Here is an 18,915-nt window from a genome sequence, read left to right on the forward strand (position 1 = left end):
CCAAAAAAGGTTGTCTGCAGATTGCTGAGTTGCTATTGAGTTTAGGCCAAGAAGGAAGCCGCTTGTTTGAAAACAGCAAATACATTCATGCTGGACATTTCTTTGCACCTGCTGTTCACCTCCCATTCTGCTTGGATTCAAATTGTTATTGAATTTACTATAGAAATGTTAAGCACCCTTTACAAAAAGAAAAGATGCCACATACAGACCTCTGCAGAGATTTCTGTAAGAAGGGACCTTTATCCCCTTGAAGTATGAAAAGATGCAAATGTCAGAAAATGTAAAATGAGCTTACTGTGCCAACCCACTGAAAGAGAAAGGGCACTCTGAAATCTATCCACTTTTGCATGAAAAAGGCAAGAAGCCTTTAATCCTCACTAGGGTTAGAATATAAAATTTGACAGGTTACCATGAACTACAGCAATGGGAATACTTTTTATTACTTATTCATGATCTGACTTCTTTATTCACATAGCATCTTTTCTACTAAAAAGGTTGACTGAATAATAATAATAATAATTTTATTATTTATACCCCACCCATCTGACTGGGATTTCCCAGCAACTCTGGGAGGCTTATAACATATATAAAAACATAATAACAACATCAATCCTTAAAAACTTCTCTAAACAGGGTTGCTTTCAGATGTCTTCTAAAAGTCAGATAGTTGTTTATGACATCTGAAGGGAGGGCATTCCACAGGGAGGGTGCCACTACCGAGAAGGCCCTCTGACTGTAACTTCACTTCTCGCAGCGAGGGAACCAGCATAAGACCCTTGGAGCTGGACCTCAGTGTCCGGGCTGAGTGATAGGGGTGGAGACGCTCCTATGAATATTCAGGACTGAGGCCATTTAGGGCTTTAAATGTCAGCACCAACAATTTGAATTGTGCTCAGACTGGGAGCCAGTGAAGATCCTTTAGGACTGGTGTTATATGGTTCTGGCGGCCAATCCCAGTCACCATTCTAGCTGCCACATTCTGGATTAGTTGTAGTTTCTGGGTCACCTTCAAAGGTAGCCCACGTAGAGCGCATTGCAGTAGTCCAAGTGGGAAATAACCAGAGCATGCACCACTCTGGCGAGACAGTCTGCGAGCAGGTAGGGTCTCAGCCAGGATTAATGCATATTATCCCATTGCACCCTATTGCTTCTCATCTTGCAACAAAACAATGCAGGATTCTTAAAATAACTGAATAGGTTATAAACTTCTGTCAGATTCTTGCAGGCAAGTGGGTCTATAGGATTGCAGCTATAGGTACCTTTACTATACAACAAGAAGACACTGATCCACCACTAATTTGCAATTCTGAGTTATGTTAATCCAGAACCCTGCAATTTGGAAAGGGCAGCAGGCATAGGGAGTAAGCACTATTGAACACAATGGGATTTACTTCCAAGTAGAAATGCCTAAGACTTGTCGATCGTATGGTCGGCGGTTCAAATCCCCGCGGCGGGGTGAGCTCCCGTCTTTCGGTCCCAGCTCCTGCCCACCTAGCAGTTCGAAAGCACCCCTAAGTGCAAGTAGATAAATAGGTACCGCTTTATAGCGGGAAGGTAAACGGCGTTTCCGTGTGCTGCGCTCGTGCTGGCTCGCCAGAGCAGCTTCGTCACGCTGGCCACGTGACCCGGAAGTGTCTCCGGACAGCGCTGGCTCCCGGCCTCTTAAGTGAGATGAGCGCACAACCCTAGAGTCAGACATGACTGGCCCGTACGGGCAGGGGTACCTTTACCTTTACCTTTTAGAAATGCCTAGGTTTAATCTGTCTCTAAAAGTATATTGCTTTTAGAGACTGGTTTTGCAGATGGCTAACAATAATTAAAATGGACAGAACATTTCCTAATGACTATGGAAGCACACATGGAACTTTGAATCAGGCTGTTAAAAGAAGTAATTAAAACAATGAAGCTGGTCAATTGCAAAACAAGGAACAGGGTCCATTTTAACTTGCTGCTCTGCTCTGATCCTATATGGTCACAAGGAAAGCCACATTCTAGTCTGAGGGAAACTCATAAGTGGTTTATAAATCCTTCCAAGGGAACTCTACCAATTGCGGCTATGTAAGGACAAGATAGGTCTTCCAATGACTCTCCGCACCCTTAACAAACTACAATTCCCAGGATTCTTTGGAGGAAGTAACAACTGATGAAAGGGATTGACAATCTTTTAAATATACTGTATAGTGCAGCGAGGGCCCACAATCTAAGTAGACAGGAAGTCTTCCAGGAAAAAAAACTTTGCATTTTATATCCAAGAATATCATGCAGAGAACACTATTCTCTCCAACCATTTTATATGATCAGTAAGAATTGACTATACTAATACAGTGGTACCTCGGGTTACATACGCTTCAGGTTACATACGCTTCAGATTACAGACTCCGCTAACCCAGAAATATTACCTCAGGTCAAGAACTTTGCTTCAGAATGGGAACAGAAATTGTGCTCCGGCAGTGTGGCGGCAGCAGGAGGCCCCATTAGCTAAAGTGGTGCTTCAGGTTAATAACAGTTTCAGGTTAAGAACGGACCTTCGGAATGAATTAAGTACTTAACCCGAGGTACCACTGTACAGACTAGAGAACTGATAGTGGAGGTTTCCGCCCGCCCCCTTTTTTAAAAAACCTGCCATTTTCCAGTTCTTTCTTCCATTAGATTACAATTCTTACCTAAAGGCCTACTTAATCTCTTCACAGTAATGCTGCCACAGGCAACATGAAGGATACAGCTATTCATGTCAATCATCTGTGCGTTCTAAATAAAGCATAGAGTAACACACCCACATTTCAGATACGAGTAAAGAGACATTACACACATTTCTTGCTCTTTAGTACTCCTTCGTCTTTCCTTCCAGTCATTTGAACTAACATCTTAAAAAGCAAATTACCTTTCAACTACTTAATGCAGATATTACACATACTTTCAGAATAAGGACAGCATAGTAATTATTTGTTATTTGCAGACTAGTTGTTCCAATAGGAGCTCTGTGCATGTATGCTGATGTTTTTACACAGTTTCAAATTCAGTAGCCAAGTGACGGCAATGTGTAAAATAGAGAAAAGTTAATTGTACCAATCAGAATGCTTATTGAGTCTTTTCAACTGACTGACAGTAGGCACTGCCTTGTATCCAGTTAGTGGGGAGAAGAGAGAATAATGAAGTATTTTTCTTGTATACAATTTTAAAGGATCCTGCTGGGAGTGAGACATACATCCATATAAAATCTAGCACAAAGCAGCCCCAATCATAATCATAGTAATAACAGTTTAGTGCAAACACAATCAAACACACAGAATGGATTGTTTAGGACGTCTTCGCAGACAGACAACGAATTGCTACTCTTGAATTGTTCTAATCTAATTACAACCACAGGTAGAAGAGTAAATAAATCAATACTTGAAAACTCCACACTGGAGCAACAAAGCTGGTTCTCCCCCCACCCCAGCTACTTCCAAAATTCTCATATTAAAAGGCGTTATTGTGCTTAACGTCCCACCCCAAAGAGAGATTAAATTCTCATAAATGTTATTTTATGGGGCAGTTTTTGTTGGCGGTAGTCTATGCATTCTCTTGAGCTCACAAAACTGAAGGTTGGTATTTGATCTGTCCAAAGCAAACACAAAAATCCTTGATCATTATTTCCTTCATTATAAAATACTAAATTATCACGATGCATGTTTGCAAATTCATGGAGGCTTCATTATATCATTGCCTAAGAGATGGCAGAAACTGGATCCCATTCAAAATGTAAAATTCATGGAGAAAACCAATATTTATGAATACTTGATTAGGCTGTGAATCTGAGAATGCCATATAAAGCCAAAGCAATCAATGCTAAGTACCCAGCCTAGGAAGGAGACTGAGACTGAGAGAGATAGAATCCACAAGGGAGCTTCCTTCAAGCGCTGGGAAATGTGCTAAGAGGCCAGTGTTACCAGCAAAGATACACCAGTATTAGGAATCTGAAATCAAACCAAGTGCATGGGATTTTTTTCAAACAGGTTCAAAGTACCTTTTGCATATGAAATGCTATTCTCTTGACACTACCTTACTCTGCTGTGGAAGGGGGTGGATCCTCATTCCTGGTTCCGGAACAGCTGGTTTTGAAAAATGTTGCAGGATAAAACAACCGCCAGCAACCAGGCCAATTTACCTGCATTTCCTGCAACATCCATTTAACCTCTTCTTGTACCATTTCTAAAACACGCGTCCAATTAAGCTTTACATAAAAGCTTTCCCATTTAGGGCAGCAAATTAAGCAAGAGGAGCTCCCACAGGGAATGTAAACAGCACTGTGTGATCATAGCTTAAAGAGAGAATCTACAAAATAGGCAGTGATAGGGAAAGCAATGTTCTTGCGTCACTGATGCCCACTCATAGTGACTGGGCATGCAATAAAGCTCAGAAATGGGGCCTGTTGGTGTTCAAAAGCTTTATTTGCCTCTTTGTCACAGTTACCTTCAGTGAAAAATTGGAGTAGCAGTTCTGCTAATGGCTGAATACTAATTACAGATGGGATTCAGCTAACCAACCACGTCAGTGGAAGGACTTCCTGCTTGTGCAACATGGATTTCCCTCCCTCTCTGCCCTCTATGTTTCTGAAATTGGCTTGGGGGGGCTGGGTGGAGAACAGGGTTCAGGGGAGAAGGGAGGATTGTCCCATCTGGCAAGGAGGAATACTTGTGCAGACAGAACTACTGGAAAAATGAAATGTTGAATTCCACCCTACAAGAATCTCCAGTCCCCAAAATCTAACCTGGCACTGACCTTTCAAGTTTTTCGGTAAGCTGACAGGTCATACTGAATCCTAAATTCTTTGAACAGGTGCCTTGTAGCAACTGGCAGTTAGAGGCCCCGTGAAGTAGCAGTTAGGATTCAGCTAGAGCTGATCTTTTCACCCTCACTGTTACTGTTGTTTACACACGGGTATTACCTTTTTCTTTTTCCTTTTTAAAGGGACGCAGGTGGCACTGTGGTCTATACCACAGAGCCTAGGGCTTGCCGATCAGAAGGTCGGCGGTTCCGTTGTTCGGTCCTTGCTCCTGCCAACCTAGCAGTTTAAAAGCACATCAAAGTGCAAGTAGATAAATAGGTACCGTTCCGGCAGGAAGGTGAACAGCGTTTCCGTGCACTGCTCTGGTTCGCCAGAAGCGGCTTAGTCATGCTGGCCGCATGACGCGGAAGCTGTACGCCGGCTCCCTCAGCCAATAAAGCGAGATGAGCGCCGCAACCCCAGAGTCGTCCGCGACTGGGCTTAACGGTCAGCGGTCCCTTTACCTTTACCTATTACCTTTTTTAAAAAATCATATTTTTATATTAACACAACATTTTAAAAGATTTTTTCTTCAGGCTTTGATTCTCCACAGCCACAAATCAATTATTCTTTGCAAAGTCTAAAAAAAACCCCACCAACATATTAGAAGTGCATGCAAGAAATGATTACAAACCCCAATGGCAGATCACTTGGTAGCACATGAGATTCATAATCTCAGGGTCAGAGGTGCAAGACCCACGTGGGCCGGAAAGATTCCTGCTTTGTAGAGTGTTGGACTAGGTGACCCTCATGGTCCCTTCCAGATCTACAATTCTATGATTCTATTATTCCCCTGCCAGTTCCCTCCTCAAAACAACAAATCATTGCAAAGAGAGGGCATTAGCAGTAGGAAGGAGCCCCATCTCACTACCTCAGACAGACCAGCTATCTTGCCACACCACACCACTCTTGATGTTAATCTCGTTGTCTTGAGCATGCCCTACTGCGGGCAAGGTTCAGGCCATAGTTAAGCTATGAGCCATCCAACTGCAAACCATGGCTTGCCAATTTTAAAATTACCAAAAGCCACAGACTTAAATATCCTGAGAGAAGGCAAGAGAGCCTTCAACATTCTTTCTGGATTTGAAAACAGCTCACCTTAGCCCTAAAGAGCAATGATATTTTACCAATAATTTTACTGCATACACTGCTTTGAGGGTTTTTATAATAAGGCAGTCGATAAGTATTTCAAAATAATGGTAGGAGCAAGACTGAGGAGAATGGGATATTGCTTTTCAGCTTACTTTCTCCCTTACATTTATTCTGTTTTCACTGCAGCGTAGTTTGGTTGTAATGTCTTTATTCTCTTGTTATTTGTATGGCATCTAGAGAATTTTATCATCATAAATATAATAAATGTTACATGACACTATTTTTGTTTTATAGTTTTTAATCTTACTGTAACATTTAAATTAATGTAGTCTTCTGTGGGGGGGGGTGTGCCTGTGTCATAATGCACCCTGAGTATGAGGGACACAGGAGGAATAAAATCTGAACAAACAATAACACAAATTATTTAGCTGTAAGTGGGTACATGCTAATAGAATAAAAATACAGGCTGTGTTCAACCCAGAGACTGGATAAAACCACATCATAAATCAGGCAGGACAGGTACAGGAGGTATTTCTACAAATTACCAAGCTAATGCAATTTAAGAGAGCAAAATTGTCTTGCAAAGCAGCAGCACTATGATTATTTTTGATTTGTTGTGAACAAAACTCCTAACACAATTATATAGCTTTGCCTCTCTGTATGAAGGAAGCTGGGAAGAACTCTGTGTTCTAAGATTTCAAAAATATTTTAAAGAAAGCCAGAGCATAAAGGAACCTGCTCAGTCACAAGTAATGTTGCCTTTCTTCAGTTACCTCCCAAGGGACAGTCACATATGAAGATTGGTGCCATTTAGGAGAGAAAATAAAACTTCAAGCATTTACCTACATGTTCGCAGTGCTTGATAGAATTTAGTAAATAATCCTGATTTTGCCTTGACGTATACTGGCACTTAAAGTAAATGCTGCTGGCCTCCTTGGGAATTGTCAAGAGCATTACTGATCACCTTGTATTTTCATACTTTGTTTACATAGGACAGGAGATGTTCAGAAATCCTTCTAACACTTTTTGAAGCAGCACCCCCTCATATCGCCTTGCCTGGATTAATATGAATGTCTGCATTGCAAATGAACAATTTGTTTTGTTTTTTTTTTTATAAAATTTTTATTGGTTATTTAACACATAATAATAGACAATACAAAACAACACAAAAACAAACAAACATATAAACACGTATAATTTCTTCACATTTTTTCTTAAACCTTCTTTCATCGACTTCCTCATACCTCCCTTTTCTGCATCCCTACTTTAAAGTTTTCCAGCAAGCCCCAATGTCAACTTATAACACTTTTTTTCCCCCTTTAAATCCTTTTTCTCATATCCAATTGTTTGTCCCCGCAATTCTGTTTTACCTGACCCAAAACATTTTAACACTCATTAATTTTGCAACAGTTCTTGAGATAAACTTTAAATTTCTTCCAGTCTTCTTCCACCGTCTCTCTCCCTTGGTCACGGATTCTGCCAGTCATCTCCGCCAGTCCCATGTAGTCAATCACCTTGGTCTGCCATTCTTCCAATGTGGGTAGTTCTTGTGTCTTCCAGTACTTTGCCAGAAGTACTCTTGCTGCTGTTGTAGCATACATAAAAAACGTCCTATCTTTCTTTGAGACTAATTGGCCCACCATGCCCAGGAGAAAGGCCTCTGGTTTCTTCACAAATGTGCATTTAAGCACCTTCTTCATTTCATTATAAATCATTTCCCAGAAGACCTTAATCCTTGGGCACGTCCACCAAAGGTGGTAAAAGGTACCTTCAGTTTCCTTACATTTCCAGCATTTATTATTGGGCGTGTGGTAAATTTTTGCAAGCTTGACTGGAGTCATGTACCACCTATAGATCATTTTCATAATGTTTTCTCTTAAGACATTACATGCCGTAAACTTTATACCGGTGGTCCATAACTGTTCCTAGTCAGCAAACATAATGTCGTGACCAATATCTTGTGCCCATTTAATCATAGCTGATTTAACCGTCTCATCCTGTGTATTCCATTTCAGCAACAAGTTATACATTCTTGACAGATTTTTAGTGCTGGGTTCCAAAAGCTCTGTTTCTAATTTTGACCTCTCCACCTGGAAGCCAATTTTCCTGTCCTGTTTAAAAACTTCATTTATCTGGTAGTAATGTAGCCAGTCTCTTACTTTAAATTTCAACTTCTCATAACTCTGCAATTTTACTTTTCCCTCCTCATGTTCTATAATTTCCCAATACTTCGGCCATTTGGATTCCATATTAAGCTTTTTCACTTCCTTAGCCTCCATTGGTGACAACCACCTAGGGGTTTTGTTTTCTAACAAATCTTTATACCGAATCCAAACATTATATAATGCTTTCCTGACAATATGGTTTTTGAAACCTTGATGGATTTTTACCTTGTCGTACCATAAATATGCATGCCAGCCAAATCTGTTATTGAACCCTTCCAAATCCAAAATGTCTGTGTTCTCAAGAAGCAGCCAGTTTTTCAGCCAGCAAAAGGCCGCTGATTCATAATACAACTTTAAGTCCGGCAGGGCAAACCCCCCTCTTTCTTTCACATCAGTTAATATCTTAAATTTTATTCTGGGCTTTTTGCCCTGCCAGACAAATCTAGATATATCTTTTTGCCACCTCTTGAAACAATCCATTTTGTCCAAAATCTGCAATGTTTGAAACAAAAACAACATTCTCGGCAAGACATTCATCTTAATAACAGCAATTCGGCCCAACAAGGAAAGTCTTAGATTTGACCATATTTCTAGATCTTTCTTAACTTCTGTCCAACATTTATCATAATTGTCTTTAACTAAGTTCACATTCTTAGATGTCAGATTAATCCCTAGGTATTTCACCTTCTTTGCTACTGTCAAACCAGTTTCACTCTGAAACTTCTCCCTTTCAACAGCTGTTAAGTTTTTATCCAGTACTTTCATTTTCTGTTTATTCAGCTTAAAACCTGCTACTTGACCAAATGTTTGTATTAATTCTAAAACTCTTTTCGTACTAGTGTCTGGCTCTTCCAGGGTTAAAACTAGATCATCTGCAAATGCTCTCAGTTTATACTGTTTAGCTCCGACCTGAATCCCTTTAACCAGCTGGTCCTCTCTAATCATGTTTAATAAGACCTCCAGGACCGATATAAAAAGTAGTGGGGATATTGGGCATCCCTGTCGTGTCCCTTTCTCAATAGCAAACTCTTCTGTAACCACATTATTTACAATCAATTTTGCTTTTTGTTCAGAATAAATTGCACTTATACCATTTTCAAAACCTTGGCCTACCCCCATCCCTTGGAGGTTCTTTTTCATAAAATTCCAAGAAATGTTGTCAAAGGCCTTCTCCGCATCCACAAAAATTAACACTGCCTTGGTATTAATATTAACTTCCAATAACTCCATAATGTCTATTATGTTTCTCACATTGTCTGACAAATGTCTTCCTGGAAGAAAGCCCGCTTGGTCTTTATGAATCTCCCCCACCAAAACTCTTTTCAGTCTTTTTGCCAAAATGTCTGCAAAAATTTTGTAATCCACATTGAGTAATGATATTGGGCGGTAGTTCTTAACCTGGTTCTTTTCAGTCTCTGTCTTTGGTATAAGTGTAATATAAGCTTCTTTCCACGATTCAGGTGCCTTCTTCCCCTCTATAATTTCGTTGCAGACCTCCTTCAACGGTTGCATAAGCCATTCTTTCAAAGCTTTGTAGTATCTGCCTTGATGTATACTGGCACTTAAAGTAAATGCTGCTGGCCTCCTTGGGAATTGTCAAGAGCATTACTGATCACCTTGTATTTTCATACTTTGTTTACATAGGACAGGAGATGTTCAGAAATCCTTCTAACACTTTTTGAAGCAGCACCCCCTCATATCGCCTTGCCTGGATTAATATGAATGTCTGCATTGCAAATGAACAATTTGGCCCACAGTCCTTGGCCTGCGGCTTTTCAGCAGCAACAAGAAAAGGACTGCAAGTGCAATTGAATCTACATTATGACCCATCCATTCTCCAGTGCTTCACAGGTATTTGAAGCACCTATTGGCTTCTGCTAGCAAAGGGCAAACCATGTGACAGCTGACATGCCACAGTTAAGTGTTTCAATGTTGAAAATTGCCATGTGACTCTATTCTTCTGCCTCCCACTGATTCACAGGAGGGTGGACGGATTTGCTACAGTAGCTTCTGAGGATGAAAGGAAGAGCACGGGCAAGTGGACTAGGTATTACACACAGATCTGAATGAAATGCTAGAATGTAAGCTCATGTGGCCCTATTGCACTCAATGGAAGTAATAGATGAATCTTAAAAGCTGTACCACATAGGCAGCTTAAAATAGGGTATTTCCATAGCTATACTGGGGTAATGTTACATACACAACAATACAAAGTGCTAATGGGAGTGCACTGATAGAATTGCAGGCTATCTAAATCCTGAAATACTCCAATTTAATGAGACTGTGAACAGGTGAGGTTGGATGGGCACATACCATGCATAACCAATGGCTGCTTCCTTCACACTCAAAATTTATCAGTGGGAGGTTGAAAAGGTTTACTATCAATTCAGAGCAGGTCTCCCCATCATTTAATTTAAAGCAGATTCAAAGGGCTCCCAACTGGACCAAGTGAGTGATGCTGGGGGGGAGAGAGTGTTTCCATTCAGAATCTCTAAACATCTCATCTACTTTGGTCCAGAGACTTAACCAAATGCATAAGCTATAAAGTGTTAGAAGCAACAGGAATGACCACATTCGCTTTTACTCAAGAGGCCAACAGAAGGAAGATGATGGCTGGAGGTGGGAGCGATTCAAAGCGTCTTTCAACACTTCACTAAACAATTTTTTTTATGAAAAGTCATCTATAATTCCATACTTTCAAAAAACATTAAGGAGGAGCTTCAGTTTTCTCCCTGAATCTGTGGCTGCTTTTGTACCCACCCTCTTATTTAGTCAGGTCTTGTTTTGGGAAAACCTGCACCAGTTATACATTCTCTTTTCAAGCTCACCAAATGTACTACCCTGCTGTAATAACAGGGAAAATCTGATTCACAGGGCATCTTAAGAAGAACTCTAGTGCAATTAGGAATGCATTAACACTTTATAATTCAAAAGTGCTTTTTCATACTTCCTCTTCTTCTAAACAAGATGTGTCACTGCCGTCCAATTATTTGACTTTTAAGCATGACTCAGCAAACTCCTCAGAGAAACTTTCTACAGTAATAGGTGCCAGAACTCAAGAAAGCTAAGGGTGGAATTTGATCCTGTGCAAGCATTTCAGCTTGCCAAACAGAAAGCTTGCCCTGTTTCTTGGGGGGTGCTCCCAAACCCACCCCAAAGGCCAATTTCAGGTGTGTGGGGACATGGACGGGGGAAGGAGAGGGAGGAAATCCCCACTGCACAAGCAAGGTTTCCACAGATGAGGTTCACTGGGTGAATCCCATCCTGGGTTTTCAGTTTTTAAGAATCCAGTACATTAATACTGACAGCCTCGGTCCTAAAAGGCAAATCCCTCTTTGTTACAGAGTTCTGTCACCAGAAACACCACAACTGTAACAGTTTAAAAACAAAGAGGTATGTTATCATTTATGGTTGTTGTTCTTTCAGTTGTAGCTTTTAGTTGTTCTATTACTGGCATCAACTAGCATTAGTGAGAGCAATGCAACACACAAACCAAGACCTGATGCATTCTACCTGTAAAAAATCTGTGAAAGTCAGGGCTGGCCCAAGAAATTCTACTGCCTGAAAAAAAAAGAGCAAGCTCCTCTTCCCCCTGCTCCACAGCTCCATGTACAAAAGCCATCTGAACTGGTGATGGGACAGTGTTCTCCACGTTATCTTAGGGGTGAAGTCTAGCTAATGGGGTGCAGCACGGGTCTGTCTGCTAACATCTAAACAGTACTTCATATCTCCACTGCCTGAGACAGCCATCTCACTCTGTCTAACGGCAGAGCTAGCCCATGTGAATGTACATTTAGAACTTCAATAGAAGTTCACTAAAAACCCACCGTGGCTCAGGTGGACAAATTTCCATTTCAGGCATTACATTGTTCATGTTAGTAGAGCACTTCATACCAGTGACAAAAACAATCAAGGCTGTTGTCTCAGTGTCTACACCACTCTAAATACACTTGAATCTTTGGAGCATAGCTAACGTTGCTTCTATACAGATTTTTAAGGTACCCAGCTCAATGTAAGGACTGTGGATGGTAGCCTACTTGATAAAACTTTCATTCACATACGTCCATAGATCATGGAAAGAATGGAAGGGTGTGATGTGAACTGGCTATTAGTCTATCTCACATTCAATAGTTTCAGGCAATTAGACCATTGACACGATTTGACAATCTGATTTTGAATATGATGAACAAAATATTATAAATTTTATACAAAATACTTACTGACTTGGCCATTGGGTAATGTAATGCTTATGCTTATATCCTGTTTCTTGAAAATTAATAATAAAAAATAGAAAAATAGAAACACATTATTGACTCCACAGCCCAGGGAATAATACCTAAGATACCACATTAGCCATTTTAATGCCTGATGTACTTTTGCTTTTCTTTTGCTCTTAAAAACATCTGGCATGCCAGAAGTAGATGCTATGAGTATTTTTTTCAGCTGGCAATTCAGAAGGAATTAATTTCTGGGTACCGATAGGAAATAACTTTCTATATACGCTCATGAGTTAAATGTTCACAATCTCTGCTCACAGTGGCAGCTTATCGGCAAAAGAAGAAACAACAGGAGTTGCAGGTCAGGGGAGACTACAATGAAAGGAGAAGGCAGTAGTTTTTGATGGGGGGAAGGCAAATTTTCCCCATAGCAGTGCTGGTCAGATGGGTCTTTATTATTAGCTCTTCATAAGTTCCTCCGCACCCGCAAGGCCAGTCAGCTGTTCAACCAGGTATGATATGTCAGTACCTCATATGAACAACTAACTGGAGGAGGAGAAGGCAATGAGAGGTTTTTAAGGTCTCGGATCATTATGGCTCACATTTACTAATTTAAGCCTGAAAACAAAGGTGGTGTGAATGGGCAGCTCTCTGAACCCAGAGAAAGGGGAAACTGCATGGGAAGTCTCTACTGAAATGGACACAATAAAAGCTGCTGATAGAAGACAGCTACACTAATTTACAAGTTTCGAAAGGATATGCAGATCCAGTTCCTCTGGAAAAAGTTCACAAGTTTTATCATAAGTTTTAGTTTCCCTCAAAAAAATACTTTGGGCGTGTCTCTTAATCAGAATGCTTAGAACGTGCCCTGAAATTTGGTCACAACTTTAGGAAAAATTACCCTTTTTGGAAATCATAAGTCTTCCTTCCTTAATTTATTTCACACAATTTATACACTGCTTGATTGTAAGAAACCTGGAAGTGGTTTACAAAAAGACAAGACAATAAAACCAATAAAAAATTACAACCCTACTTTAAAATGTACAAAAGTTAAAATACTAAAGCTGATTAAAATTACCTTAACTTTCTAAGTGTAGGCTCGTCTGAACAAGAATATTTTTAGGAGGCGCTGAAAACATTAAAGCTCTTCTAAAATGCAATATGAATGCTTAATACTATTGTTAAATGTGTTTCATCATGTTTGCTGTACGTGTATTATAGCCACTTCTTAAGAGTTCACACTTGAGTTAACTTAACACTAATTAATCACTCCATAGCACCCCTTAGTAAACCTGTCATACACAGTGAGGGTGGTGAAAGAATGGATTTCTCTCACCTTTTCAATGAAGTGGAGGTGATGTGGAGATTCTGATCCAAATTAGGACTCACAGCTTGTGACTGTATATGTGAGACAGAGTTCATCTATATAAAATAATAGAAAGTACAAGGATGGATAGTGATGTAACCTATTGTGTTATGCCCTCCTCTCACAGATTTGACTGGCACCAACCCATGAGAGTTTTGGGTGCCAATTAAAAACCACACACACCTATCAGTATTTAGCTAAACTAGTTCTGAAGTTCAGTAGCTTGCCCTGACTTGTTGATTTGTGGTTTGCTATGATAAGCTTTAATATTATACTGATTTTGTGAAATCTGCTTTTTCATTTAGTATTTGTTTTGTACACTGTACCCTGTCCTGGGATTATTTTTAATGAAGAGTGGACTAGAGAGGCTCTAAATAAAATAAATAACAGGATAATCCAAACCCTCAATGTGGAGGGAGGAGTAGAATGGAGTGGAAGTGTCCCCCATCCTGGCTGTCACCATTGGAAGAACTCTGCCATTGGTAGGGAAGTCCCACCAAAAAGGTGAGCCCTATCATGCCTGCCAAACTAGTAGGGTAGGCTGAAGGTAGTGTCGGCAGTGATGCCACTGGTAACAGCCGGCGGAAAACCCTGAAATGAAGTATTTTGACACAGGGCTCAGGGCTAGTGCAGGACCCACTGGGTCTCACCTTTAGTCTGGTACAAGCAACAGAGTTATAGAAATGGCTTTGCCTCCCTATTGAGCCCCATCATCACTGGCCATGGATTTCTGAATCCCATTTTTTGAAACTTGTCTCGCTTTTAAATCCCCAAGTTGGTCCAATGGAATATACCATTTCCTCTGCTGTCTTTCCCACATGCCCTTTCTGGTACAAACTCTTATCTATTTAGCTCTATTTGACGCCTGGTATACTAAGCTGCACTTTTAGACAATAATTAATTAATTAATTAATTAATTAGTATTAATTACGTGGGAGAAGGTCAGAGAAAGAAAGAAAAAAGGCACAATGAAAAGAAAAGAGAGTGAAAATGAGGCTGCGGAAATATTGAGATGACTCATTTCCACTCTTTTTAATCCCTAAAGTGATAGGAGAAGAAAAGAATGGATAATATCAAATGAACAAACAAGAAATGCATACAAGAAAACAAGAAGGCTTGTGCTAAGACAAGAGCTTTGAAGGCTGGATGGCATGTTACTTCGCTACCACCTTTAATTAGCAGTTATAAAGCATGACAGACGAAGCATTTAATTCTGTCTTTTGAAATCTTAATTTAAAGATCTAAAGATTTATACACACACACACGAGTTACTCTTGGGACAATGGAGATAAGATATATGGAACAATTTGCTTCAGGTGTCCAGGCTATGCATATAGGACTGTCCTGTCCACAAGAAATTTCCTATTCTTCACTTTGGAGGAAGCAACTCCATGCACATGTTGTGTGTGCTCAGAGTTTCCTTCTCTGCATAAGAAAACGGGAAATCCTCAATATGGCAGCTCCATCCAAAGACACACAATGGTCTGGCTTGGGGCAAATGTCGGTCAGGAGGATACAGGAAAGTTACATGGTGTTGTGCTTGCCCACAAGCAGGGAACAGAACTGAGGAAAAGAGCACTTAAATAGCATGACAACACTGAATGAGTTAATTTGCTACATTAACAGATTAAATTCATTGACTAAAAAGGTGCCCCGATTAACTGACTGGTAGATTTGCTGAGCTGTTTAAAATACAACAGCATATGAAGCCTGTAGATGACAGGCTCCATCTGAGAAAAGTCATTCTCCCTTTATACTTGCACATAAGTAAATGCTTCTAATGCGGTACCTGCTGTTCCTTTTGCAGGAAGGGTAGGATATAAATTTAATAAATAAGTGGAAATAAACCAGGTGTCCTCTAAAAGTGAGGAACTTATTTCTTCTTTAATAGACCAGTAAATCAAGCAACAAATATTTCTTTATTTCTTAATCTTTATTTATTCTTCAAAATTCCTAAAATCTGGCAATAGACCTAATCCAACATTGAACAATACACCGCAGCCATGTCCCTATGTATTGTTTTCTATGAATTCTAGTTTTGTAAGTTAGAGAAGAAAGCAAAACTGACCAATGGGCATATCATGGCTATGTGCCAAGACTGCTAACCATCATCACGATCAATCCAATAGTTTCAGTGTGGTAGCAATATTAAGTATATAAAGTACTAACTGTTATGAAAGAGTATCTCACTTTTCTTTTTACTTTATTTGCTGGAGATATAAGAACAACAAAATAAACTTCCAATATTTCCTTCACAGAGGTAATAATATATCTGAAAATAAATTATGTAGTTGGGAAAACATTTTGGGGGTGGGTGGGAGTAAGCCAAAGTAAAACAAAAACCCATAGCAAAAACCAAGTGAATTAAGGCAGCAGTCATGCAGATTCACTCATTTGTTTTTCTATCAATTTGAAAACAGACATGTCACAAGATGCACATCAAAAGCAAAATACAGCTTTAAACTGAAATAATCTCTTTGTTTCCCCCCAACAAATAAAGCTGCGAAACAGCTTAAACTAATGCAAAAAATGCAGCTGAAATCCACAATACAGAAAGTTTTAAAATACAGCTTTGTACTAAGCAAGCACAAAACAGGCTAATAAAACAGATCTCTGATTGGAAGGAGTGGGACAGGGGGCTTTACAAAAATACAAAGTTGAAGCAGGAGTCAATTGGACTATAGAAGGGCCATAACTGAGATGATTCAAGTACTAAAAGACTTTCCAGGATCAGCAGGAAATGATAAATATATATTCCCTTTGGAAATAGAGCAACGAAAGATGCATTGGCCCGTTTTCATCCTCACTAGCATTTGGGTATCACAGATTTTACTGAATGCAGCTTTCCACAAATCACCAGTTTAACAAAATGAAGCTTCTTCCCACCCCAATTTATTTTCTATTTATAGATTTCAAAACATTTCTAAGCAACTTAATATTTAAAAGTCTCTAAGGGTATGCATGAAATAACAAAGAAACAATGGAACACCATAACTGAAACAATAAAACAGCATAACAGCATTATAAAATGGGGGTAAAAACAGCAATTATTACAATGTGTGGGTGTCCTCTTCATGAGGTCACAGGAGAAGAGTAGAAGATTGTAAGTAGCCAAAAACACCAGAAGGGAAGCCCAACACACAATTCAATTTTCTACTATGTTTGCTTGCACAGAATAATTTGTCAGTCTTTCAAAACAAATGTTAAAGATGTAGTGTATATATCTTCACCGATACCTATGTTGCTATTATACTTTTAACACATAAACAGTAAAAGAAAAAATGTTTATTCACAAAACAGCTCACATTTTAAAGCAGAGATCTGTCTGTAGTCACAATTGGAGCGTATAGGTCCTGTTTTCTCAAAGTTGGTCTTAGTATAGGCCCTCTTCACCACTAAACATAAACCACTGAGATGAGAAACATGATTTACTTGCTTTGGTGGCGAATGCCACCATTTTGCTAGTACATACGTACACCCTGAGACTCCCTAAATAATATACTCTGCTCCAGCACTGTCAGCTGAAGGAAAACGTTTCAGACCAAGCCAAAGATGAGAGAGATCATCATATTTTCACAAGTGAAAATCCTCAGATACAGAAGCAAACCAACAGCTTATTCCCGTGTGCAAAGAGGTCTAGATTGGGAACCATTAGAGAAGGCAGAGGGCGATCCTCTGATGTGTTCAAGCCACATGAAATTATTTTTCAGGAGTGCCTGTATTACAGGCTAACACATCGCTCCCAAAGCACAAAAACCTTTGCTTTTAAAAGGGTTGGGGGGTACCATTGCTATAGTTAGTAGTGACTGGTGGGGTGGCATGGGTAGGGCTGCATTGCTCTCCCATTCTGAGTGTCACTGCTGCTTCAATGTGGTGGATTCTAGGTAAGTAAGTACAGGATCTCACCCAAAGATAAAAATCATAACTTCAATGGGTTAGGCTTAAAGGCTGGCATTTCTCCCTGACATCTCTCTTAAAAAGATGAAACAGAAGGTGAGCAGCTTTACTGAACTGGTTGTCTTTACTAATAACTCGATCAGAAAATTATAAATCTGAGATCTATTTAATTTGGGTTTTTTTTGTTTTGGTGGTTTTGGTTTATACTGGGGGGAAAATAAATTGATTGATTTGATACGCTAATGCCTAACCGGAGTCAAACATGCCTACAGAAATACTGAAAACAACTGTGACCTGCAGTTTGACTCCTATTATTATTTTCTTGTGACATTTGCTTTAGTTTTTAAGATGAATAATTAATGGCAGCATTTACAATTCATTTATCCCAGATGTCCTCCTCTGGAGTCAAATGTTTTCAAAGGAACCACAGGCTTGTGCAACATGTTGCCTTTTATTCTGAAGATGGCATAAAAAAGGCAGGTGGGAACAGCAGTGGCAGGGCAGGACTTGGGAGAGACTCATGCCCTTCCCCTTATGGAGGGTCAGTAATTTAAGCGCAGCAGATTTCACCTCATACATAAGCACCTGTGTAATATAAATGCGCAAAATGCTTGTAAATCTTCTTTGCCTGTTCTTACAACAGTGCTGGCAAATGCTCCAATAGCAGTTGCTGTAATTCCATTTTACAGACTGGGTACTGAGGCTGCGGGAGAACATTCAAGTTGTGCTTTGCAACAGGGTCTGATTCAACATGCTGTGATCGAAGGGCAGTGCGGACCCCATTTAGGGCTACAGAGTCGCAAAGTGATTTCATGCTCTTTATTCAGCTCATAGTGGTGAGGAGGAATGAATGAATGTCCCCTCAAAGTATCTGCTTTATATACATTATTTACACAATGGGCTGCACATGATTGGCTAATTCCAGAATTCTACTGTAAGCCAATCAGGTTGTGGATTCACTTCTATCTGGAGCATGATTGGGTGGATCCTGCCAACCAATCATACTGCTGCATTGTTCTAGGACCAATCAGACTGCTGCATTCTGAATCCTATTGTTCTAGGACCAATCAGACTGCTGCAGTTTGGATCCTATTCAACTCAGTACATAACACCCCTCCCCTCTAAGTTCCAGTCCTGCCCGGGAGGTCGCATTCATAGTCCTCGAGGTACGCCGGCGGCCGACGTGTGCGTTGCGGCCTGGGGTGTTCCCTGGTCCGGGGTTCAGGTTCTGGCTCGTGTTCCAAGGATGCTGGCTGTGATAGGGCTGTTTGGTCTGGCGCAACCGGCTCGCTCAGTCGTGGTTCTGGTTCCGGTGTCCTTTCGGCCTCACGGGTCCCCTCTGTATTTACTGATTCTGCCTCTCCTGCTTGC

At 40.2% G+C, this 18,915-nt stretch overlaps 1 protein-coding gene across 6 annotated transcripts in view; it reads right to left on the reverse strand.

The window, feature by feature from the left end:
• SYT9 (synaptotagmin 9) overlaps nucleotides 1-18,915 on the reverse strand; it is a 136,060-nt gene that overhangs the window by 48,273 nt on the left and 68,872 nt on the right. The gene's annotated exons all lie outside the window — the stretch shown is intronic.

The sequence above is a fragment of the Podarcis filfolensis genome, assembly GCF_964270895.1.
Source record: "Podarcis filfolensis genome assembly, chromosome: 1".
Classification (NCBI taxonomy): Eukaryota; Metazoa; Chordata; class Lepidosauria; order Squamata; family Lacertidae; genus Podarcis; species Podarcis filfolensis.